The following is a 27186-nucleotide window of genomic DNA, read 5'->3' as shown; positions in this document are numbered from 1 at the left end:
TGCCCAAGGTAATTTATAGATTCAATGCCATCCCCATCAAGCTACCAATGACTTTCTTCACAGAATTGGAAAAAACTACTTTAAAGTTCATATGGAACCAAAACAGAGCACGCATCGCCAAGTCAGTCCTAAGCCAAAAGAACAAAGCTGGAGGCATCACGCTACCTGACTTCAAACTATACTACAAGGCTACAGTAACCAAAACAGCATGGTACTGGTACCACAACAGAGACATAGATCAATGGAACAGAACAGAGCCCTCAGAAATGGTGCCGCATATCTACAACTATCTGATCTTTGACAAATCTGACAAAAACAAGCAATGGGAAAAGGATTCCCTATTTAATAAATGGTGCTGGGAAAACTGGCTAGTCATATGTAGAAAGCTGAAACTGGATCCCTTTCTTACACCTTATACAAAAATTAATTCAAGATGGATTAAAGACTTACATGTTAGACCTAAAACCATAAAAACCCTAGAAGAAAACCTAGGCAGTACCATTCAGGACATAGGCATGGGCAAGGACTTCATGCCTATAACACCAAAAGCAATGGCAACAAAAGCCAAAATTGACAAATGGGATCTAATTAAACTAAAGAGCTTCTGCACAGCAAAAGAAACTACTATCAGAGTAAACAGGCAACCTACAAAATGGGAGAAAATTTTCACAACCTACTCATCTGACAAAGGGCTAATATCCAGAATCTACAATGAACTCAAACAAATTTACAAGAAAAAAACAAACAACCCCATCAAAAAGTGGGCGAAGGACATGAACAGACACTTCTCAAACGAAGACATTTATGCAGCCAAAAAAACACATGAAAAAATGCTCGTCATCACTGGCCATCAGAGAAATGCAAATCAAAACCACAATGAGATACCATCTCACACCAGTTAGAATGGCCATCATTAAAAAGTCAGGAAACAACAGGTGCTGGAGAGGATGTGGAGAAATAGGAACACTTTTACACTGTTGGTGGGACTGTAAACTAGTTCAACCACTGTGGAAGTCAGTGTGGCGATTCCTCAGGGATCTACAACTAGAAATACCATTTGACCCAGCCATCCCATTACTGGGTATATATCCAAAGGACTATAAATCATGCTGCTATAAAGACACATGCACACATATGTTTATTGCGGCACTATTCACATGCACACGTATGTTTATTGCGGCACTATTCAGAATAGCAAAGACTTGGAACCAACCCAAATGTCCAACAACGATAGACTGGATTAAGAAAATGTGGCACATATACACCATGGAATACTATGCAGCCATAAAAAACGATGAGTTCATGTCCTTTGTAGGGGCGTGGATGAAACTGGAAACCATCATTCTCAGTAAACTATCGCAAGGACAAAAAACCAAACACCGCATGTTCTCACTCATAGGTGGGAATTGAACAATGAGTACACATGGACACAGGAAGGGGAACATCACACTCCGGGGACTGTTGTGGGTTGGGGGGAGGGGAGAGGGATAGCATTAGGAGATATATCTAATGCTAATGACGAGTTAATGGGTGCAGCACACCTACATGGCACATGGATACACATGTAACAAACCTGCACATTGAGCACATGTACCCTAAAACTTAAAGTATAATAATAATAATAATAATAAAAAGAAAATATATTTTACATGTTTTATGACCAAAATGGAGTTAAATTAGAAATTAATGACACAAGGATATTTGGGAAAACTACAAATATGAAGAAATTAAACAACATACTTCTGAAAACTAATTGGTCAGAGGAATCCAAAGGAAAACTAGAAATACTATGAGATGAATGGAAACAAAGACACAACATGCTCAAACCAGTGCTATATGCCTATATTAAAAAATAAGAAAAATTTCAAATCAGACTTATCTTTTCACCTTAGTAACCAGAAAAAGAGTAAACTAAATCGAGCAGAAGGGAGAGAATATATAAAAAATTGATGTGAAACAAATGAAATGGAGAGTAGAAAACAATGGACAAAATCAGCAAAACCAAAAGGCAATATGTGAAAACAACTTTTTAAATGACAAAGTTTAAGCTTTACTTATATAAAAATGTAAAAAGAGGAGGGAAGACTCAAATTACTAAAATTAGGAATAAAAGAAGGATCATTATTGACTTTACAAAAATAAAAAATCACAAAAACCCATAAACAAGTGTATGTCAACAAATTAGAATTAATAATATAAAATTAACAATTCCTCGAAAGGCTTAAATTATTGATAATGGCTGACAAAAAATTTATAGGCCTATCACAAGTATAAAGACAAAATTAGTAATTAAAAAAGCTATTCACGGCGGGGTGCAGTGGCTTATGCCTGTAATCCCTGCACTTTGGGAGGCTGAGATGGGTGGATCATGAGGTCAGAAGATCGAGACCATCCTGGCTAACATGGTGAAACCCTGTCTCTACTAAAAATACAAAAAATTAGCCGGGTGTGGTGGTGGGTGCCTGTAGTGCCAGTTACTTGGGAGGCTGAGGCAGGAGAATGGCATGAACCTGGGAGGCTGGAGCTTGCAGTGAGCCAAGATCATGCCGCTGCACTCCAGCCTGGGTGACTGAGTGAGACTCCATCTCAAAAAAAAAAAAAAAAAAAAAAAAGCTTTTCACACAGAAGCAACCCAGGTCCAGATGGCCTCACTGAACCAAACATTCAAAGAATCAATGGAATTAATAATAAACTCTTTTAAAGCAATAGGTGACAAAACACTTCCCAAATTATCCAATGAGGCCAGCATTATCTTGATACCGAAATCAAATATATCACAGGATAAAAAAGATATACAAAACAATATATTTTATGAATATAGATACAAAAATCCTCAATAAAATACTAGCAAACCAAATCCAAGCACATTTACAAGTTATTATATACTACAATCAAGTAGGATCATTCCAGGAATGCAAGGTTAGTTTAATACAATGAAAAGAATTAGTTTAATATATCATATTAATACAATAAAGGACACAAGCATATTATTATTTCCATAGATCCAGGAAAAAAATCATTTGACAAAAGCCAACATACTTCCCTGACAAAAATTCTAAGTAAATTAGGAATAGAAAAGAATTTCCTCAACTTCATAAGGGACATCTACAAAAACCTCCCATAACTAACATCTTATTTAATTGTGAAAGACTGAATGCTTTTCTCCTAAAAATAAAAGCCAAACAAGAATGTGTGCTCTAGCCACATCTATTTAACATCATACTGGTGAATCTAGCCAGGAAAATCAATCAGGGAAAAGACAGAAAATACACCAAATTGGAAAGGAAGAAGTAAAAATATCTTTGTAGATACTTTGTGTGTCACGAATGACATGATCCATATATAGAAAATTCTAAGGAATCCATTAAAAAACTGTTAGAACTAATAAATGAGTTCCAGTCAATATTAAAAATCAATTGTAGTTTTTATTAGCAATGAACAATCTGAAAATGAAGGGGGAAAAATCATTTCTTTTATGAGGGTTTCAAAACACTAAAATATTTAGTAATAATTAAGATATAATGTTTAAAAAGGTGTAAGACTTATACACTGAACATTATAAAACATTGCTGAAAATATTGAATATGAGCTAAATAAACTGAAATACACCTTACGTTTATAGACTAGAAGACAATATAAACATTATTTTGCAGGATCATTGCAATCACTACCAAAATTTCAAATAGCTTTTCATGAAAATTGACAAGTTGGCCTTAAAATTTATATGTAAATTCCAGGAAACGAGATTAGCCAAAATAGCCTTAAAAAAAAGAAATTCAGAGTTCATACCCTTCTTAATTTCAAAGCTTACTACACTAAAGTCTTTATTAGATAGTGTGGTATTGGCAAATGAATTGATATATAGATCAGTGGAATAAAATTGAGACTTCAGAAATAAAGCCTTCCATTTATTCAATTCATCTTCGAAAGACATGTCAAAACAATGCAGTAGGAAAAGAATTTAACAAATAATACCAGGACGACTATATACCCGAATGAAAAGAAATAGTCAGGTCCCTACCTCAACCCTTAAATAAAAATTAAATTAAATGATCAATGTAAATGTAAGAGCTAAAACTCAAAATTTGTACAAGTTACACAGAAGTAACTGTTTGTAACCTTGGGTAAGGCAAAGTCCTCATAACCGCCAAAATTAAAAGCAACCAAAGGAAAAATTATAAATTGAACTACGTAAATATTTAAAATGTTTATGATGCAAATAATACCATCAGAAAGTGAAATGACATCTCATACAAATGGGAGAAAATATTTGGAAATCACATATCTAATAAAGGACTTACATTCATAATATATGAAAACACAACTCAATAATAGAAAGTCAAATAAACCAATTTAAAAACTGCTAAACAATTTGAACAGACATTTCTCCAAAAAGATGTTTAAATGACAAACAAGCACAAGAAAAAATGCTTAATATAATTCGTGATTAGATAAATGCAAATCAAATACCAATGAAACACTACTTCACATGCACTAGGATTGCTATATTAAAAATTAACAAGTATTGGCAAGGATCTGGAAAAATTGGAATCCTCATACATTGCTGGTGGGAATGCAAAATAATGTAGTTGCTTTGAAAACAGACTGGCAGCAACAAAAAGTTAAACATAGACTTACCAGACGACTTGGTAAGCCAAAATCATGTATATACAAAATACACACACAGACACACACACACACACACGCACGCACACATACACACATTCAAAAGGAATAACATAAGTTCACCCAAAATATACTATACATAAATATTAATAGCAGCATATGTGTAATATCCAAAAAGTGGGAACTCAAATGTCCCTGAACTGAAAAACGTATAAGCAAAATGTGGCATAACCATACAAAGAAATATCTTTCTACCATAAAAAGTAGTACTTTTTATGGTAGAAATGAAGTACTGATTCATCCATGGATAAACCTTGAAGACTTTAAGTTTCATGAAAGAGGCCAGACATAAAAGACCACATATTGTATGATTCAATTTATATGAAATGTAGAAAATAAGCAAATGTATATAGATAGAAATAGGGCCAGATGTGGTGGCTCATGCCTGTAATCCCAGTGCTTTGGGAGGCTGGGGAATGTGGATCTCTTGAGCCCAAGAGTTTGAGACATAGTGAGACCCTCATCACTACAAAAAATATAAATAAATTGGCTGGGCATGGTGACACATGCCTGTAGTGCCAGATGCTCAGGAGGCTGAGGTTGTAGGATCACTTGAGCCCATAAGGTTGAGGCTGCAGTGAGTCATGATTGTGTCCCTGCATTTCAGCCTTGGCAACAGGGTGAGAAACTATCTCAAAAAATAAAAATAAAAATAATGAAAGTAGTTTATTGCTTATTTAGAACTGGGGAGGAGAAAAAAATAAGGACTGGCTGTTAATACCTACAAAGTATCTTTTAGGAGGGACAAAATGTTCTAAAATTAGAGGGTGGTGGTTGTGCAACGTTCTGAACACACTAAAAATATTGAATTATACACTTTATATGATTAATTTTATAATATGTGAGTTCTGCAAACAGGGACAATTTGACTTCCTCTTTTCCTAATTGAATACCCTTTATTTCCTTCTCCTGCCTGATTGCCCTGGCCAGAACTTCCAACACTATGTTGAATAGGAGTGGTGAGAGAGGGCATCCCTGTCTTGTGCCAGTTTTCAAAGGGAACGCTTCCAGTTTTTGCCCATTCAGTATGATATTGGCTGTGGGTTTGTCATAAATAGCTCTTATTATTTTGAGATACGTCCCATCAATACCTAATTTATTGAGAGTTTTTAGCATGAAGGGTTGTTGAATTTTATCAAAGGCCTTTTCTGCATCTATTGAGATAATCATGTGGCTTTTGTCTTTGGTTCTGTTTATATACTGGATTACATTTATTTATTTGCCTATGTTGAACCAGCCTTGCATCCCAGGGATGAAGCCCACTTGATCATGGTGGATAAGCTTTTTGATGTGCTGCTGGATTTGGTTTGCCAGTATTTTACTGAGGATTTTTACATCGATGTTTATCAGGGATATTGGCCTGAAATTTTCTCTTTTTGTTGTGGCTCTGCCAGGCTTTGGTATCAGGATGATGCTGGTGTCATAAAATGAGTTAGGGAAGATTTCCTCTTTTCCTATTGATTGGAATAGTTTCAGAAGGAATGGTACCAGCTCCTCCTTGTACCTCTAGTAGAATTCGGCTGTTAATCCATCTGGTCCTGGGTCTTTTTGGTTGGTAGGCTATTAATTACTGCCTCAATTTCAGAACTTGTTATTGGTTTACTCAGGGATTCGACTTCTTCCCGGTTTAGTTTTGGGAGGGTGTACGTATCCAGGAATTTATCCATTTCTTCTAGATTTTCTAGTTTATTTACATAGAGGTGTTTATAGTATTCTCTGATGGTAGTTTGTATTTCTGTGGGATCAGTGGTGATATCCCCTTTATCATTTTTTATTGTGTCTGATTCTTCTCTATTTTCTTCTTTGTCTGGCTAGCGATCTGTCTATTTTGTTGATCTTTTCAAAAAAACTAGCTCCTACATTCATTTATTTTTTGAAGGGGTTTTCTTGTCTCTATCTCCTTCAGTTCTGCTCTGATCTTGGTTATCTCTTGTCTTCTGCTAGCTTTTGAATTTGTTTGCTCTTCCTTCTCTAGCTCTTTTAATTGTGATGTTAGGGCGTCAATTTTAGCTCTTTACAGCTTTCTCTTGTGGGCATTTAGTGCTATAAATTTTCCTCTAAACACTGCCTTAGCTGTGTCCCAGAGATTCTGGGACATTCCGTTTTTGTTCTCATTGGTTTCAAAGAACTTATTTATTTCTGCCTTAATTTCGTTATTTACCCAGTTGTCATTCAGTAGCAGGTTGTTCAGTTTCCATGTACTTGTACAGTTTTGAGTGAGTTTCTTAATCCTGAGTTCTAATTTGATTGCACTGTGGTCTGAGAGACTGTTTGTTATGATTTCCATTCTTTTGCATTTGCTGAGTAGTGTTTTACTTCCAATTATGTGGTCAGTTTTAGAATAAGAGAGACGTGGTGCTTAGAAGAATATGTTCTGTTGATTTGGGGTGGAGAGTTCTGTAGATGTCTATTAGGTCTGCTTGGTCTAGAGCTGAGTCCAATCCTGAATATCCTTGTTAATTGTATGTCTCGTTGATCTGTCTAATATTGACAGTGGGGTATTAAAGTCTCCAACTATTATTGTGTGGGAGTCTAAGTCTCTTTGTAGGTCTCTGAAGACTTGCTTTATAAATCTGGGTGTTCCTGTATTGGGTGCATATATATTTAGGATAGTTAGCTCTTCTTGCAAAAATATATACAAACTATTTTTTTCCTTGAGAAATGAATTATTTAATATAAATATAGGGTTCCTCTGAAGATTTAATCCTTTGAGCTATCTTTTTTAGTCATTGTGGTTAATTCAGTGTTTGACTGCAATTGAGAAGTACAATCACATCTTCTTGCATTTTCCCTTAACTAATAGGCATAATCATTGTGTGATAGAGCACTAAATTCCTTTTTATACCTTTGGGGATAGGATGCAGAGCAAAGAAAATAAAAATTAGGTTGAGAGGTACTAATATTCATAGTAATTTTAATGATTAAAAATAGGTCAAAATATTTCTTGTGTCCATAGCCAACAATCTGTAATACATGAGTATATTGGAAAGAAATGCTAAAAGAATAAAAATCTTTAAAGCCTTCAGAGATGTGTCAATCCTGTGAATAATAATCCCAGAAAATAAAAGGATTTTTATTTTGGGAAAATTCTGGGACTAGTAACTTTGTTAGGGTACATGTGGCCACAAAGTAAGAATTTTTAACCTAAATACAAGGGAAGGATTTAAAGCCTAGAAAGAAAGATTATTCTTTCACTACTAAATTAATCAGAATAGCTATGATAGTGTTTTAATAGGAAGTAAACATGAAGATTTAGCAAGTAAGATCTGTGAGACAGATATCAGAACTTTGTTATCATCATACCCTATGTTTTTATTGATGAATAATATCCCATTGCATGATGATGCCATAATTTGTCTTTCTGTTCTCCAGTTGGTGATCATCTAGGTTGATTCCAGTGTGGCACTCTTTGGAGAAAGCTACTATTTTATTTTAACTTGTCTGTTCACTATATGACACTCTACACAATGAACTCATTAAGAGAAAATGCTTAGTGATCATTATTTTGAAAATGTAATACCTAGAATTGTCCCAGGTATATAGTATATAATCAGCAAATATTCAATTGAAGTAGAATTTAACCTCTATATTCTGGTTTATTTGAAGAATTTCCTTGCTGAAAGTTAGTTAATGCTGTAGGTACTGGGAGGTGATACCACATTATGCCCCTTTGAGGCGGACTATCATATTTCTCTATTTACTACCTAAGTTGCCTTGGGGAATTTTCTTACATTTCCCTGGGCTTTGGTTTTCTCATCTAAAATATGATGATAATTATATATCTGTTTAATTTATGATTAATTGAATTTTGCCCAGAATTTAATAATTACTCAACAAATGTTACTTACTACTCTATTACTGATAATGTGTATCCTTCAAATATCTGACTAAGCCTATTACATGAAGAAAATGTTAAGAACAGTGCCCTCAAAAAATGTGGAAGGAAATTTAAAGGCACCAAGTATAGCCAACACAATATTAAAGGAGAAGAATAAAGTCATAGGACTGACACTACTCAACTTCAAGGCTTACTATAAAGCTGTGGTAATCAAGACAGTATGTATTGGCAACCGAACAAACGAGGATCAGTGGAATAGAATAGAGAGCCCAGAAATAGACCTACATAAATATAGTCAACTGATCTTTGACAAAGGAGCAACAGCAATACAATGGAGAAAAGATTGTTTTAACAAATGTTGCGGAACAGTTGGATATGCACGTGTGGAAAAAAGGAGTCTAGACACAGGACTTACATTGTTCAAAAAGATAACTGAAAATGAATCTTAAACTAAATGTTAAATACAAAAAATATATACAAATTTTATCTTAGAAGATAAAATAGGAGAAAATCTACATGACTTGGGCATGGATATGACTACTTTTTAGATACAACACCAAAGGCATGATCCATGAATGAAAGAATTGATAAGCTAGACTTCATTACAATTCAAAACTTCTGATCATGAAAGACATAGTCAAGAGAAGGAGAAAACAAGCAACAGACTGGAAGAAGACAAGCCACAGACTGGAAGAAAATCTGATACAGGATTTTTATCTGAAATATACAAATAACTCATAAAATTCAACAATAGGAAAACAAACTGATTTTAAAATGTACAAAAGATCTGAACAGACACCTCACCAAAGAAGATGCTCGACATCACATGCCACTCAGAAAATGCAAATTAAAACAATGAGATACCACTACATAACTATTAGAATGGCCAAAATCAAAACACTAACACCACCAAAAGCTGGTGAGGATATGGAACAAAAAGAACATTAATTGTTCATAGGATTGCAAAACTTTATAGCACTTTGGAAGAAAGTTTGGCACTTTCTGATAAAACTAAACATACTCTTGTCATATGATCCACCAAACATATACCTTTGTATTTACCCAAAGAGGTTGAAAACTTAAGTCTACAAAAACACCTACACACAGATGTTTATAGCAGCTTTATTTATAATTGCCAAAATTTGGAAGCAAACAAGATGTCCTTCAGTAGATGAGTGAATAAACTCTGGTGTACCCAGACAATGAAATATTACTTAGCACTAAAAAATGAACTATCAAGCCATGAAAATACATGAAAGAATCTTAAATGCATATTATCAATTGATAGAAGCCAATCTGAAAGGTCTAAATACTATATGATTCCAAATATCTGACCTTCTGGAAAAAGGCAAAACTAAGGAGACAGTAAAAAGATCAGTGGTTGCCAGGGCTTCTGGGAAGGGAGGGATTAATAGACAAAGCACAACGTATATTTAGGGCAGTGAAACTATTCTGTATGACACTATATTGGTAGATACATGTCATTATACATTTTTTCCAAACTCATGGAATGTACAAAACCAAGATTTAACCCTAATGTAAACTTCGAATTTTAATGATATACCAATGTAGTTTCATTGACTGTAACCAATGTACCACTTTGGTGCAGGATGTTGATAGTAGGGGTGCTTATGAGCTTGTGAGGGCAGGGGATACCTGGAAACTCTGTACTTTTGCTCAGTATTGCTGTGAACCTGAAGTCTATTTAAAATGAGAGGAGGAAAAGGATACACTCTTTGGGGGAGTGAAAACCTTGCTGTCCTGTGTGGCAACAGAGGAAAGTTATTCTAGCGGACTGACAACCAGCTCAAGGAATTTTTTGTAAACTATGCTTAATCAACTTGAAAAATGAAAAATTCACATTAAATTAAAATATAATGAAATCTTTGTATCCCTTTTTAGTGCATGTGTTACTAACTTTTTTTTTTCAAAACAATTCATATTGAAAAATAAAAATCTGCCAAGGATAGGAAATGAAACATTAACTTATTTTAATATTCTTTTTTAAAAAGAAAGAAATCTTCCATTATAAAATAACTAGAAAGAATGACTAATAAGCATAGTTTAAATTGCAGAGTTGACAAAAAGTGAGGTAAATTTCTAGGGTCATGTGAGCAATGGGCCACAAGACTTGAAACAGAAATATTCATGTAAAAATAGGACTCAAAAAAATGTCCACATGCAGTGAATGAATGAACTACTTGTAAATAGACATGACAAGGTGATGTGTCTTAGGTTTATTTGGCTCTTGGTTTGAAAACAAAATAGTCTAATCTTTTGGGGAAACAATGGAGGAAAATTAATAGAGCTATGAGACCTCAGATTTAAGAAACACAGTGAATCCCACACAGGATAATTTTGTTTGCAAAAATTCACTCTTGCATACATTACTATGTATAAAACTGCAGATAACCACAAACTGATTATATTAAAAAAAAAACAGCCAGAAAGATGAGACAGATCACCCTTATGGAACAAGAGTTTGTCTGACAGCAAACCTCTCAATAGTCACCAAGTGAGAAGGCAATACAATAATAGCTTCACAACTCTGAGGGGAAATGCTGAAAAATATAGATTTATATAACCAGATAAATTATCATGCAAAAAAGAGGGTTTTCTTCTGGCAAACACACCAAAAACATTTACCACTCTTATGAAGGGACTTAAAGGAAGTACTTTAGACAAAAGAAAATTGCTAGAAGATAATTGAAAGGGAATACTAAAAATAGAAGTGCAATTTATTTTTAATACCTTAGAAACATTTAGCAATTCTTCCCCAAATCACATTGTAATAGATAAGCATATTCTTAAGTAGTCAATAGTCAGGCACTATTATTACCAATTTTTAAGAAGAAAGAGAAGCATGGGACAGTTAAAATAAATTTGCCAAAATTAAGAGTTAGTTTTGCTCTTACATGTAGGAAACAATGGGGTTGTTTCTACTAAAGGTAATGCTGCTATAAATATTTTCCTTATATTTTTCATATATCCATGTACTCATTTCTTTTCAATACATCACTAGGAGCAGAATTACTTGGTCATAAGGTATATTTATATTAACATTACACTATTTCCAATATTTATAAAACAATAACAAATCTCTAGAAGGCTCGAATCATGAAACAACATGAACTTGTCTCTTAAATGTCCTTAATTCATATCCTCTTCCAATGTACATTGAGTTTCTTTGTTGTGCTACTGCTCAGTTCCATATCAATTATTTATATTAAAACTATTAGGTGAAAATAATATTTGTTGAGTGCTTAATATGTACTCCAGATTGCTAAATACTTTACATGTATTAACTCCTTTAGGGTTCATAATAATCATCTATTATTCCCATTTCACAGGTAACGAAGCTGAGACTCAAATAAATGAATACATTCCCTATGGTCAGATATCTAAGAAATGGAAAGCACTGAAAGATATAAATCAGTGCATATGGCACTTCTTGAAGATCATTTCAGTAGGTCAGGTCATCTCTGCAAAGAGTGATTAGCCAAATCAAGGCACAGAGACACATATGAATTGCAATGTTTATAACAAACTGTATTAAGACAGAGACTACATTGTAATAAAGGAACCTCAAAATATTATAGCTTAAATAAGACAGAAATTAATTTCTCTTTCATCTAACAGTCCAGTGATCCACAGCCAGCATGGTAGCTCTGCCATCTAGAACATGTGGCTGCCAAGGTTTCCCAGACATTGCTATTTCCCAGCCGTAAGTAAAAGTGAAAGTAACATAGAGGAAGTAAGTCGGACCCATCACTTCTGCTATGAATCGCTGGCCCAGACTTAATCATACAGCCATACGTAGAGCCGAGGCAGTCTAGAAAATGTAGTCAGAAGATTGGCCAAAAGGACTCAGACATGTATGCAGCTAACATTCAGAGGATTCCATTACTAAACGGACAAAAACAATGAATATGAAGAACAATTCATTTACTAATCAAATCTGTTGAAAACATAAGACACATGCAAAGATGTAAGGGGAAACAGCTAGAAAACAGGTTAAAATCCAACAGGCAGAGGCTGAAGAGAGTGACCTAATACAGTAGTTAATGACAAGTCTTTAAAAAAAAATTGAAATATAACTAAGACCAAATGCACAAAATATAAGTATAAAGTTTAATGAATTTACACATTAAACACATCCACATACAGATCACCAAGTTCCAGAAATAGAAGAGTAGCAGCACCCCTACAAGCTCCCTTTGACTATTTTCTAATCACTAATCTTGCTTACCTCCCCAGAGATAGCTACTACCTTGGCTTCTCAATATAGACTCGTGTTGCCTATTTCATTATGTTTGTGGGATTTATACATGCTGTAGTGTGTAGAATTACTTTTTTTATTGTTGCATAGTATTCCATAGTAAAATATGCAATAACTTATTTAACAATTTTTTTCAGGAAAAACATTAGAGTCATTTATGGTTTTTAACTATTAGAAATAATACTGCTATAACGGTTTCATTCGTGTTTTTTTGTGCATCCATCACTCATGTCATATAGAATTGCTATATATATATATATATATATATATATATATATCTTTGTAAAATGTGCTAAATAGTTTTTCCCAAATGGGTGTATTAACTAAATGTCTCTCTAGCAGTATACTAACATTCTGATTGCTCAACATTCTCACAAACACTTTGGAAGGTCAATCTCTTTCATTGTTGTCATTCTGATACATGTGTGGATAGTGGTTTTAATTTTAATTTCTCTGATGACTACTGAGGTTGTGAACCTTTCTTACATTTATTAGTCATTTAGACACCCTCTTTTGTTGAATATCTCTCTTAGTCACTTGCCCAATATTTTATTGGCTGGTCTGCCTTTTTCTTATAGTTCTCTATAAAGTCTGAATACGAATCTTCTGCCAGTTTGTAACTTTCTTCTCAGTAAAGAGCTTTTGAATTTTTGAATGAAAGGATGACAAGAATAGCTCCATACTTCGAGAAAATAAGTCTGCCACACATAAGTGAAAGTTAATCAGAGAGATGTTAAAAATGTAACATATATATATATTTGAAAAATATGACAATCTAATTTAGACAGAGGAAAACAACAATGCAAAGAAAGAAAAATGTTGAAAGATATATTTTATAAAGAATCACTGATTTATTCAATAAATCAGAGAAATCTTGATAACTGAGTTGGAAAATTATGAGATACAGACCATTCATAAAGGATAGTAATAACTTCATAAAACAAGGCAGTCAATATTGGCTTAGTTGGGAATGCAGGAAAACTGAAGTTTGGAATTACAGTCATGCATTGCTTAATGATGGGGATATAGTCTGAGAAATGCATTGTTAGGTGATTTCTTTATCATGCAAACATCATAGAGTGTTCTTGCACAAACATAGATGGCATAGCCTACTACACACCTAGGCTGCATGGTATATTGCTTCTAGATTACAAACCTATACAGCATGTTATGGTACTGAATATTGTAGGTAATTTTAATACAGTGGGTATTTATATATTTAAATGTAGAAAAGGTATGTAAAATATAGTATTATCATCTTATGAGACCATCATCATATACACCACTCATCCTTGACCAAAACATTATTATGCAGGACAAGATTGTACTAAGGAGTGTTTCCTATTGAATTAGCAAGACATAAAGAAAATCACCAAGAAGTAGCAAGTTTCAACTTTTTCCAGCTTAAAGGTATTCTATTATTCTTGTCATGATTAAAAACTTCATATCCATTTTCTTTCTAATCACTGTAACAAGAAAAACAAAATGATTTAATGCAGGCTCAAAGAAAGCAAGATTAAGAAATTGGAAAGGAACAGAAAATGCTTTCCTATAGAAGGGTTTCCCCAAGAAGGGAGATTTGAGGAGCAACTATTTTAGATGCCTGTTTGTCAGAATATTTCCCATTTCCTTCCATGCTAGACATGATGCCCTTCCTCTTCTGATTATTAGTCTTACTAACAAGTTACAAGGAAAGGCTGCAGAACTTCCCGTGCATTATATTAAAATGTTTATCAGAGTAAGATCTTACATCCTCTATCATTTTTCGTCAGCAGCAACATCATCATCTAAAATTTACCGAGCACTTGCCATATACTGTGTATTATATGCATTTAATCCCCATAATATCCTATAAATAATTATGATTACTATTATTCCTATTTTGTAGCTGGAGAAAATGAAACAGAAAGGTTAAGCAATTTGCCCAAGTGACACTGCTAGTAAGTCATGGAGCATGGCTATCAACCAAAGCAGCTTAACTCTGGAGCCTACTTTCTTAACTATGGTTCTCTACCTTCTCCTTGTCAAGTAACATGTAACTATTATTCAGTTAAGGTTCTAAAAGTATAAGAACCATAAAAATAGGATTTATCGGTAAGGACTTGGGATGTGGAAAGCCCCATATGGCATGGAGTGCTCTAAGGACAGAAATGAGACTGACACACAATAGTGAGTGATAAAGACAAAAGACCACTGAAAATACCTCACGTCCGTTCACTCCTCTCCCTCTCTACTTCTGTACCGCTGTCATCGCTGATCCGGAACACTTCCATTGTCTTTAATATCCTCTCCACTTCCAAACTGTCACCATTCCAATTCATTCTCCACCCTACAGCCTAATGATCATCTAAAATTATGAAACAGTTCAGCCACTCTTAATAAAAATATTCAATGGTTTCCCGCTGCACATAGTATAAAATCCAAATTCCTCATCATGGCCCACAGAGTCATGCAAAATCTGTCCCCTGCCTCCTTCCCACACTCACTACACCCCATTGTCCCCTTCTCATCATGTATATTGGCTTTTATGTCATTTTCTTGAATACAGGAGGGCCTTCCCCACTGCAGGATCTTTGTGACTGCTATTCTCTCTGCCTGACCTGTTTTTTTTCTCCAGCAACTTACATATTTGGCTTCTTCTCATTCTTCATTCTGGTTTAACACATAAAACTTTTTTTGGACCATCCTGTGTAGAGTGCTCTTCCCAGCTCTTCTTTATCATGTAACACCTGGCTTATTTCTGTAGTAGACTTTACCAAAAGCTGGAATTATATTACTTGGTCATAAATATATTAATCTTTCTTTTCTACTAGAATTAAGCTTCATGACACTGTCTGGCATATGGTAGATGCCAGTAAGAAAATTTCATTAGATAAATATATAGCTCAATAAATGGCTCTCATGCTTCTGCTCTTGTGTAAGTAGGGGCATAGGGTCATTAACTGAGATAGGAAATACAATAAGAAAATCAAATTTTGGATAGGAAAATAGTTCAGTGAGGCACAAGTTGAATTTGAGATGCCTGCAGGTAAGATATATAGAATTGTCCATGAAGTAGCTCCGAAAAAAGGGTCTAGAGCTCGGAGAAAAGTTTGCGCAAGATAACACAGATTTAGAAGACAAGAAAATAAGATGGCAGATAAAACAATTGATGTGGATGAAAAGGCCCAGGAAAATATGCAGAATGAAAAAAAAGCAGATCAAAATACAGTATCAAAAAAGGAAAAGAAAAAAGACTGAGAAGGGACCTTCAAATAGGTCAGAGAGCACAAGAAGATGGGAAGAGATTATCAAGGAAAATGAGAAGTTAGATCAAGAGGGTCAAATTCTTATAAGAGGTTAAGTAGGATGACAAATGAAAGGGACCATTAGATTTGGTATTTAGGACCTTTGGGAGAGGTAGGAACAGGGTAGATTAGGACATTGAAGATAAACAAGTTTCGAATTCATAGCTTTACCTAGGGCTTGCACTATATCAAAATCTCTTTTAGTGGCTTTAAAGACACCACGACATAGAAAGTGTGACAAAGTGAAATTATTAAATATCCCACCTATCAGCTTTAAAAAAAAGAAATAGTTATCTTGCATTGTTGGGATTTTCTAAAGAGGCGGTATCAAAGTCAGCTGAAAAGGCTTGTCTATTCAAACTTGCAGAACTATGTAAAGAAACTCATGATTATCAGTAGCAAAAGCTACCGGGGTGCTTTCAGAGAATGAAAGCTTTACCATATATACACTCAACAGAAAAGAAATTTGAGAGCAAGGGGTTGTGACCAACAGCAGTCCACAGAGCCTGCCAGGGTATGGCTGGCAATTCAAGATCACAGATGCCTCCATCTGCTCTAATCAGGGAGAGTCCTTTTTACTAAGTGCATTTACGTCGGTAGTCAGCAGAGATGCATCTATGCACTAAATCTCGCACCTGAGCTGAGTGTAAGTAGTCGAGTATTTAATTTACCCCCCACTCTCGAGTTCAAAGACAGAGCCATGTTGAAATAAATCCCCTTGCAAAGTCAAAAACTGACCTCAAACACAGATGGATTAGAGCCCAGAAAAGAGATTTTAGCACTGGCATATAGAACTGGAAATGAGATGGGGAAAGAAGGGGCTTCTAAACAGCTCGTTTTTACGTACTATGTATCCCAGATATTCTGACACAGAATTGTTCTACTCATTTGTCAAAAAGTGTTTATTTCAGGGGTGCTTAGCAGCAAGAGAACATTCCTATAAATATCTATATATCCTGCTAATAAAAACTAGGGATTCTACATATCTGCTGTAATACAAGAAACACACTACTTTAAAAATATATTTCTTCTGATAATTAAATAGGGCCCAGGACAGTGTTTTGTAGAATTAAACCAGCTGTCTGCTAACAAAAGAGGCGTGGCAGACGGTATAAAAGGAAGCGCTTTTCCATCCTCTAGACCATTTACTCTGGAAGATGCTGAGATACAAAATGTAGAATGGAAAGCCAAATAAAGAAAGGCATGGTAATGGAACAAGGACAAATGTTGGACGTCTGCCCTCTCACTTCGTTTGTGGGAGACAAGCGGTGGCAGCTGCTAGGTTAGAGTCCCTGGAAGAGATGCTGGGGCAAAAGAGAGCTCGGGTTGCTGTTTTTACTTCAGCGGCGGCGGCTGGAGCAGCGGGTACAGGTGAGGTTGCCCTGGCGGTGTCCATAGCAACGCTGGAGGGGGTGGCAGGGAGAAAGGCGCCCTCCACCCTGTCAGCCTCCTCCTCGCCTCCCCCGACCTGCAGGCGCGCTAGGCGCTCCAGGCGCCGCGCTCCGCGAGGGGGAGCAGTGCTCCAACCCGCGACCCTCCGCCTCAGACATCACAGTTGCCGCGGCAACGGCCGGAGGAGGAAGGCCAAGGCTTTTCTCCCGCTGACGTCCCCCGCCGACGTCCCCCGCCCACAGTACCCAGAGTGCTGGGGCCTGGATGAGATCTGCGTCCGCTTCACCCGAGCATGAGCTTGGGTCTCTCGGAGGAGCAGGAGACGCGCGCCCGAAGCCGCGGGCCTGACCCTGATCCCTGGATGCCGCCGCCGCCGCCTTCTCCTCCCCTGGGTGGTGGGGGACAGGGCCTGGGAGGCACGGTCACGCCGAGTTTGAGCACGTGACCTTCCAAGAGCTTGAGAGTCCCCTAGAGAGCTGGCCCCACCCCAATCCATCCCGCCTTGCCGGAGGGGTCCCTCTGGCTTTAGTCCTTCTCTTCTGATTCCCTCTATGTCCCGACCCGACCAACGGCAGCACACTCTCCCAGTCCCTTCACTCCCACCTAGAATTATCTTCGAGGACTAGAATGCCGGATCCTTTCTCCCTTTTCTCTGCCCTTCCCGGGTGTCTGGGGAGCAAAGGAAGGGTCAGAGGCCTTCAGAGAAGGTGGCCCGCTCAGACAAGACCAGAGAGCACCCAGGACCCGACCCCGCTCGCTGTAGGCCTCTCAGCGGGAGAGGGATGCGGGGCGGGGAGTGGGGTGGGGTGGAGTTGTCAGCTGGCCATATCCAGTCATCCCTGGCCAGGTAAACTAAGTGCCCAGTAGGGGCACCCGTAATGGACTTCAAAATTGCATACAGGAACAGATTTTGCTCAGAGCCCAACTGAATCCTGTTTTTATTTACTGGAGCAAAACAAACCCTTCTCCAGGCGGAGAAGGGTGTCTCTTCTGGCAGCTAAGTCAACGGGGACTCTTGCCTCGCTTTCCAATATATCAAAAGGAGGAAAATTTTGCAAGAAACCCTATCGTTCGGCTGTAGACAGAGAAAAAGGCAAAGAAACAACTTTTCAATTCTATATAGATTGAAAAAATGAAAATTTTTGAGGGCAGTTTTTCTAAAGTATACAAAAGATCTATCCTCTTCTTGAATAATATTTAATATTTTATTGCTGTAACCAGGGCTTTTCATGAAAAAAGATTTTATTGTGATATTTTAATGTAATTCTCGAAATTTTAAAATTAAAAAATATTGTAAGTAATAAATGTGTTTCTGATTATATACATCATATACTTGATTTTCCAGAGATTAATGGAGATGCTTGTGAATCTATGTATCACTGAATGATTGTTGGCTAACTAGCACCTAATGCAAAGATAACCTTTAACTGGAGAAAATGCGTAAGGAAATGAAAAGCATTTGCCAAATGGAATTAGTGTAATATTTTGTTTAAGAAAGTTTTAAATGAATTCTTATATATGTGGTCATTTAAATACTAAAACAAATGATCTTTTAATTGGAGTTTTAAAAAATTTTAATTGGCACAATAATTGTAGATATTTATGGGGTTCAGTGTGATATTTTATATATGTGTACAATGTGTAATGATCAAATTGGGGTAATGAGCAAGTTCATCACCTCAAACATTTATTATTTCTTTGTTCTGGGAACAATCAAGATCCTCTCTTCTAGCTATTTATAAATATACAATATATTGTTGCTAACTATAGTCACCCTGCAGTACGATAAAACATTAGAAGTTATTCCTCTTATATAGGCATAATTTTGTGTTCATTAACCAACTTCTCCCTATCTTCTCTCCCCTTCACCCTTTCATCCTGTAGTTACCACTCTTCTATTCTCTACTTCTATGAGATCAACTTTCTTAGCTTCCACATATGAGTGAGAATACGTGGTATTTATCTTTTTGTGCTTATTTCACTTAACACAATGTCCTTCAGGCTCAGCAATGTTGCTATGAATGACAGGATTTCATTCTTTTTTATGGCTGACTAGCATTCCATTGTGTATATATGCCATATTTATCCATCTGTTGATCGACACTTAAGATGATATCATATCTTGGCTATTGTGCATAGTGCTCCAATAAATATGGGAGTGCAGATGTCTCCTTGACATTCTGATTTTCTTTCCTTTGATATATACCCAGTAGTGGGATTGCCATTCTATTTCTAGTTTTATGAGTAGCCTCCATACTATTTTCCATAATGGCTATACTAATTTACATTCCCACCAACCTTGTATAACACATCAAAAGGAGGACAATTTTGCAAGAAATAAACACTATTGTGTTTATTCCCCCTTCTCCAAGACCTCTCCAGCATTTGTTTTTTTTTTTTTTGATAATAGCCATTCTAACTGGGGTAAGATGATATCTCCTCTAGGTTCTAATTTGCATTTCCTTGACGATTAATGATGCTGAGACTTTTTTTTCATATACTTGTTGGCCATTTGTACGTCTTCTTTTAAGTGATGTCTATTCAGATCATTTGCCCATTTTAAAATCAGATTATTTCTTTTTATGCTGTTGAGTTATTTGAGTTCCTTGTATATTTATTAATTCCTTGACAAATGTGAATTAGAGTTTTGAGATTAGATATATGCCTTAAAATACCAACTAAAGTGTTACCTGATTGTTAATTTAGATATGGTCTGGTGTCTTTGCACTGAAATATTCAACTTTATAAGGCAGTCATTTCCATAGATTATTTTTCTAAGGAATTTCCCTTTAAATGTGATTCAGTAAATAGGAGATTAGTAAAGGTAATATTTATTTAATTTTTAATTTAATTATCCTCCAAACTTCTAAACTACCTGCCAAACTATTTCTATGCTGGCAGAAATCTACTATCTCCCCAAATATATTATCCACACCCTCAAGTGCCAAATTTGCTCATTTCTGCCCACGCTAAATGCAAATGTGTATTTCAACTGTGAGACAGGTCTGTGTATAAAGACTGTGTATAGACCAGTGTTTAAAACCTCAGTTTATGTCCTTAGTATCTCACAGCAGATGGGAAATGATCAGAACAACCATGTTCCAGTGTGTAGATGTTTAATTGAATGGGAAAGTAAGTAGAAAAGCTTTTAGTCTTCTGGACTGGTTCTTCCGCCATTTGAAAAGGTTAGCCTAGCACACCACCCTTTGTGTATTTCACATAGCATTAGAAGCCTCAGTGGGTATGGCATGCTTTCCAGCTGGGTCTCAATGTTTGCATATTCAAGTGCTGCTTTATTTCTGTCAATGCACAATATATAGTAGGACATTAAATTATAGAGAGTAACAAATATCTTCTTATGAAAGCTTTTAAAATGAATAATTATCTTATTTGACCTTAGTATACACTAGAATTAAGGAGACTAGAAAAAGTTAAGAAATGATTTTAAAGAATCTAGAATCAGATATCATACCCCAAATATGTAATTTTTATTAATAGTAGACATCTCTAGATAACCAAACCAGAGGTGATTCTTTTTTTCTTCTGCTTAACTTTTAAATATATAATAAGCAGATATTATTGAATAATAATAAACAATAATATATTTTTAAAATTGGTAAATATTTAGGCTTTTAAAAGTATGTCATACATTTCTTTATTTTAATCTATTAATTATTACTAACAACACTTTCAATATTTTAGAATGTTTAAGTTGTAACTGTACTAGAAAAAAGCCTATAGAATAAAAATTTACAAAATATGTCTTCCCAAAAGTTGGGAACTTTTCACAGATTCTTAAAAACAATTACAGGGCCAGATAAATTTTAATCTCTAGCTTAGTTAATAAACAATATATTACAAGAAACTAATATTTTAAATATTCATTAATATTTGTATAAGCTTTTCAAATTTTAAAAGCATACGATGAAATGCTGACAGTTTTTATCTACTGATGTTTCAGAATATAACCACATTATAGTTTATCTGAGCCAGTGGATACCAAGGAATTTATAAGTTGGAGTCAAAGTATTTGATGAAAAGGCATTAATAAAACAATAAAAGAACAACATAAAAATAGCCAACTTGTAATTCCCTCTCAACGAGGTATGCCACTTTAAACAAAGGATCTTGTATCTGGAACTGAAGTAAGTAAACAGACTTTGTCTAGAAGAGGGAAAAGGATAATTGAAAGGTATTTGTTTTTTACAGAAAGTAGATAATGTGAAAATTTGTCTATCTCCATTTTCCCAAAGTCCCATTATCAAAGATCTATCATTTGAACTGGAGCCAATGGTAAATGTCCATAAATGCAATCATGTAACTAACGCAACAGAAAAATATTAACTAAAGCTCATAAATTTATAACAATCATGCTGTAACTTTAACAAATATGGAATAATTTACATACAGTTGACCTTTTGGGTCCGCAAGTTCTGCATCTGCCAATTCAACCAACCATGGAATTAATAATATTTGGGAAAAAATAAAAAATAAAAATATAATAGTAAAAAAATACAAATAAAATATAGTATAACAACTATTTACAAAGTCTTTATATCATATTAGGTATTATAAGTAACCTAGGGATGATTTAAAGTATACAAAGGGACGTGCATAGGTTATATGCAAATACTAGACCATTTTCTATCAGGGAATTGAGCATCACAGGAAGGTCCTGGACCCAACCCCTAATGGATACCAAGGGAATACCGTATAATGTTCAGTTCACCTTTAAAATAAGTCATCTTTGATTTCTTACACCTCTTATATATCCAGTTACTAAGTGTTAATTTTTAAACACTTCTCTAATCTGCTGATACTTGCTTGTATCTCTGGCTTGGATTATTTATTCAATTTACTACTTGTTCTACCTGTTTCATATTTTGGCCCCTTCATTCTTCTCTTAGGTGCCTAAAGTATCTTTCTAAAATGAAAAATCTGAGACTGTTTCTTCAAATAATTAGATAGATAGATAGATAGATAGATAGATAGATAGATAGATAGATAGATAGATAGATAGATAGATAGATAGATAGATAGATAGATAGATAGATAGATAGATAGATAGATAGAGGTTTGTATGTGGGAGAGGAAACAACCACATTTTAAATGTATTGTTAAGCTCACACATATGTATGTGAAATCTTCAAGGACCCTAAAATTAAAATTTAAATACATGCTAAAATGAAACCAGATTAGTGAGCTATAACAGAAAACTAGAGCTGAGGCCTATCTGAGAGCAATTTCCTGTACCAGGAACCATAACATCTGAGGACTGGAGGGAGTAGGGAGAAGCAGTGAAGTCTTGGATTCTAGTAAAGTTGGGTAAATGTAGCTGTTTTATAAGTGCAAGGAATTGGAGAGAAAGGAATAATATAAAAATGACTGCATTTTGGACAATATCTTCACAGCCATTTTTCAGTGCACTAAATCTCTTTTTAACGTTATCTAAGCTTCTATTGAAACAATTGAGTTCCTGCATTTTACATTTTTTTCTGTTTTATTTTATAAATCTGTCTAGTCACTTTAATATCTTTTTTTCTTGATTCAAGGAGATAGTGAAAGAATTTTCTACAAGTGACAAAATCATGAATTCAGAAATTTAGGAAAAAATGTCATATATCAGGTAGGATAATTATTTTAAAATCTACACCTAGAACATTGCAATGAACCTGTAGAATACCAAAAAAAAGATAGAAGTTTTAAGACTGTCAAGCAAGAGACTGATCCTCTACTACAAAAAGACAATAAAACTGCACATTTCTCAATAGGAAGTAAAATGGAACACAGAAAATTAAAGTGTAAATATTTAAATGTTTAAAAAGTTAAAATAAGAGATATAAATTTTTTTTTAGCCAGAAAATTAAGAAATTTAACCATTCACAGACTTTAACTAAAGGAACTTCTAAAGCAATAGTTTCAGGGGGGAAAAAAGGTCTGCAGAGTAAAAGCCGCACAGACTAGGGAAAGAAATAGAGGGAAGAAAAACGAAAAAAAACTAGTAAACTGGAAGATGAGTCTGAAAACAAGTGGCTCTAGTAAGGATAATTGATATTTATGTTATTTATAATATATATTTTAAAAGAAATATAAAAGAAGAAGAAGAAGGCTATTGTCCAAGATCTGGAGTTCAAAAGAAAAAAATTAAACCCTTGATAACAAAAGATTTTAATTTACTACAATATGGTAGGAGTCAAAGGATTAGCAGAAATATCAAGATGTAGAATTTAATAAGTTTGCATTTTCAAATTTAAATGGAAATTTCTAAGATAATTCTAATTTATAAATTCCAAACCAATCAAGGGGGAAGGTTAATAAAAAATAATTTTACACTTAAAAGTAGTGGATAAGGAAACATTAAAAATAAACAAGATAAATAGATATGACAAGAATACAAAGAATGCGATGTTAAAAATAAATATATTCAAATGCTTACAATATCTTATAAAAATTAATGCAAACCAAAACACAGTTTCAGACATACAAAGCTAAAATAATTCACTACTACCAGATCTGTTTATAATAAATATCAATATCCTTTAGGCAGAAATATCTTTCAAGCAGAATAAAATGATGTCAGTTGGAAATATAGATCTATAAAAAGGGAAGAAGAGCACCAGAAATAGTAACCACATGAATATATGATTTTTATAGTTATTTTATATAAATCACTTTAAATATAATTGATATCCGAACAAAATAACAGTGTATAATGGTATTTATCACATATGTATAGGAGAAACATATAATAACAATAGCATAAACCAAGAAGAAGGTAATAGAAGTATTCTAAGCTCCTTACATCATGTAAGTGGCATAATAATTCTTGAAGGTAGACTTAAATAAGGTAAATAAGTATACTGTAAACCCTAAAGTAACCATTGGTATTTAACTAATTTTTAATGTGCAGGAAAAACAAGGTGAAAAAAACGAATAACAGATTGGGCAAACAGGAAAAAAAAAAGACAAAACAGCAAGATGATGACATAAACCTAACCACATTAAATGTATATGTTCTAATGAACATCCAGTTGAAAGTCAGACATCGGATTAAAAGGCAAGCCCCAAATAAATGCCACTTACAAAGAATGTACTTTATATTTAAAGTCACAAATAGTTAACCAAAAAGGGATAGAAAAATATGTACCATGCCAATACTACAACGGCTAGGTTATCAATGGAATACAAGGTTGGTTTAACATTTAGACAATCAATAGTCATCCATTGTATTAACAAACTAAAAAGAAAAGTGTTCATCTCAATAACACTAAAAAAGACATTTGACAAAATCCCATATCCATTTCTAATAAAAACTCTCAGGAAAGTAGGAGTTGAATGAAACTTCCTTATCAGAATTAAGGACAAAATTTTACTATATTTTATACATAATATGCACTAATATACAATTATTTTTCTATTTTTAATCAATTCTCTCTCTTGCTTTTTAGACTGTATATGTTGTTCTGTTTCTTCCATTTAACTGCCATTTCTGACATTCTACAGATCCTTTTTGGAAACCTTACTGGCAATCATAAGCATATTTTTAGTTAAATATCTCAAGGATAAAGGTAGAAACTTGCACTTTCCAACCAGTAGTCAGTAGCAACAGGTGGGTATTGAGCCCTTGAAATGTGAGTAGTCTGAATTGAGATGGGCTGTTTAAGAACTTTTTTTTTTTTTTGAGACGAAGTCTCGCTCTTGTTGCCCGGGCCAAAGTACAATGGCACGATCTCAACTCACAGCAACCTCCGCCTCCTGGTTTCAAGCGATTCTCCTGCCTCAGCCTCCCGAGTAGCTGGGATTACAGGCACTGCCACCCTGCCTGGCTAATTTTTATATTATATTTTATTTTTTTTAGTAGAGATGGGTTTCACCATGTTGGCCAGGCTGGTCTCAAACTCCTGACCTCAGGTGATCCATCCACCTCGGCCTCCCAAAGTGCTGGGATTACAGGTGTGAGCCACCATGCAGGGACAATAATTCTCTAAAAAATAAAAAGTAAAATACCTCCCTTCATAATTGTTTTAAACTAATTACATGTTGAAATGGTAAAATGTTGAATATATTGGGTTAAATGAAATATGTTGTTAAAATTATTTTTATCTGTTTTTATTTTAAAATGACTACTAGAAAGTTTAAAATTACATCTATGGCTCATATTATATTTCTATTGGATAGTGCTGGTCTAGCCATTTTTAATAGACTGAAAATTCTCATTAGGAAATTCTAATCATACCTAAAAATGATCCTCAAATCTTACAAATGGTCTTTAAAAAGAGGATATCAATATACATACTATGGCTAAGAACTATGCTTTAAGCTTATTACAATTTCCCCTATAATAGACCAAGATGTTGAGCAGACTAAATGAACACTAAATATATAATGAGTGTATATTTATGCACAGTTCTACCAGTAAACATCCAGTTTGCTATAAATAAAATATAATTTTCTATAATTAAGCTAACATTGAGCAGCATTTTTAGCAGATAGAACATGACTTTGAGGGAATAAATATTTGAGGCTTTCTTTTAATTCATAGAATAAATGGTTAGCCTCTCATTTTCTTGTCCACATAAGAAAAATTTCATTATAACTGTAGTTTATCAGATGTTACATTTATTGTTATTAGTTCAATTCAGGTTTATTTGTTCTTCAGGTAATCATACAACACATTTTCTTGGTTTATGTTATGAAATGTGATGTAGATTTAAGTTTTCTCAGCCTTCTGCCACTCTAAGATCTCAATCCCCCTTTTGTTGTTGTTTTTTGTTTTGTTGTTTTCATCAAAGGTTACCATTAAGTAAAGAAGATAGTATACTTTGTATAAACATTTGACAGGCTTGGCTGGTTCAAGAAATAATACAAATGGAAAAGTTTCATCATAGAATAGAGAATAAATTTGTAATTAATTTGCTCTTATGAGCCACCATATCACCTATGTCATTCATCTCCCTAAAATTTAAAGTAGCAATCCAAGATGTAGAGGTTCCAGAATATTCACTTTGTACCCTCCTTCAAGAAGAAATAGCCAAATACCTGACTGACCACAGTCTTATTTGTTAAAAGTCCAATTAGGTTAACAGAGAAAACCAAAGCAGAGGAAAATTGGGCCTAGTGTGAAGGGAAAGTCAACATTCTTCTAGTAATGCTTGCTCTTACTTCATTTCTTCCTCTTCTACAAATAAAGAGATGATAATTAGATAGATATTAGAATGTAGTCACTCAGGAAACTCAGAAACTTTGAGTCTGAGCCACATATTCTGACCATGACTTTTATCAGGTAGTATTCTAAGTCACTATTTTTATCAAGCAGCATTAAATTAAGACTCTTAGAACTACATTCTAGCCTTAATCAGAATTATACTCTGTATCCCAAATGGTAATCAAGTTCTTAAACATTACTAACTGCTGAACCATTTGGTGCAAAACTCCAGTACGATACCCATCAATGAAACCTTGCCTGTACAAAAGAATGAGAGCTTTTGTACAAAAGGAAAGACCTCAAAATGTGAACTTGACTTAACTTGTAGTTCTGGAGGCACAGAACAGAAGAAAGCTATGAAGAAGGGAAGTCCTGGTTTTATTATCTTTGATAAGGTATTCTAACATAAACATAAAAGCTTTAAGATCAGGAACTAAAAGATTCATAATTATTTTTTCTATATCACTTGCAGCATTATTTAAAGCAAATGAACTAAATA

At 34.6% G+C, this 27186-nt stretch overlaps 1 protein-coding gene across 11 annotated transcripts in view; it reads right to left on the bottom strand.

The window, feature by feature from the left end:
- NOL4 (nucleolar protein 4) overlaps positions 1-27186 on the bottom strand; it is a 384554-nt gene that overhangs the window by 296864 nt on the left and 60504 nt on the right. The window contains exon 1 of one of the 11 annotated variants that reach the window (XM_058438492.1): positions 17728-17755. The exons of 8 other annotated variants lie outside the window; for them this stretch is intronic. The gene's annotated coding sequence lies outside the window, so the exon portion shown is untranslated. Of the gene's footprint in view, positions 1-17337; positions 17371-17429; positions 17470-17727; positions 17756-27186 lie in introns of those variants that run through there. 2 more of the 11 variants (XM_058438489.1, XM_058438494.1) reach the window with 2 other exon arrangements.

The sequence above is a fragment of the Hylobates moloch genome, unplaced genomic scaffold (genome assembly GCF_009828535.3).
Source record: "Hylobates moloch isolate HMO894 unplaced genomic scaffold, HMol_V3 SCAFFOLD_5, whole genome shotgun sequence".
NCBI classification, from domain to species: domain Eukaryota; kingdom Metazoa; phylum Chordata; class Mammalia; order Primates; family Hylobatidae; genus Hylobates; species Hylobates moloch.
Note: the sequence above shows the minus strand (reverse complement) of the source record. Positions and strands in the feature narration are given on the sequence as shown.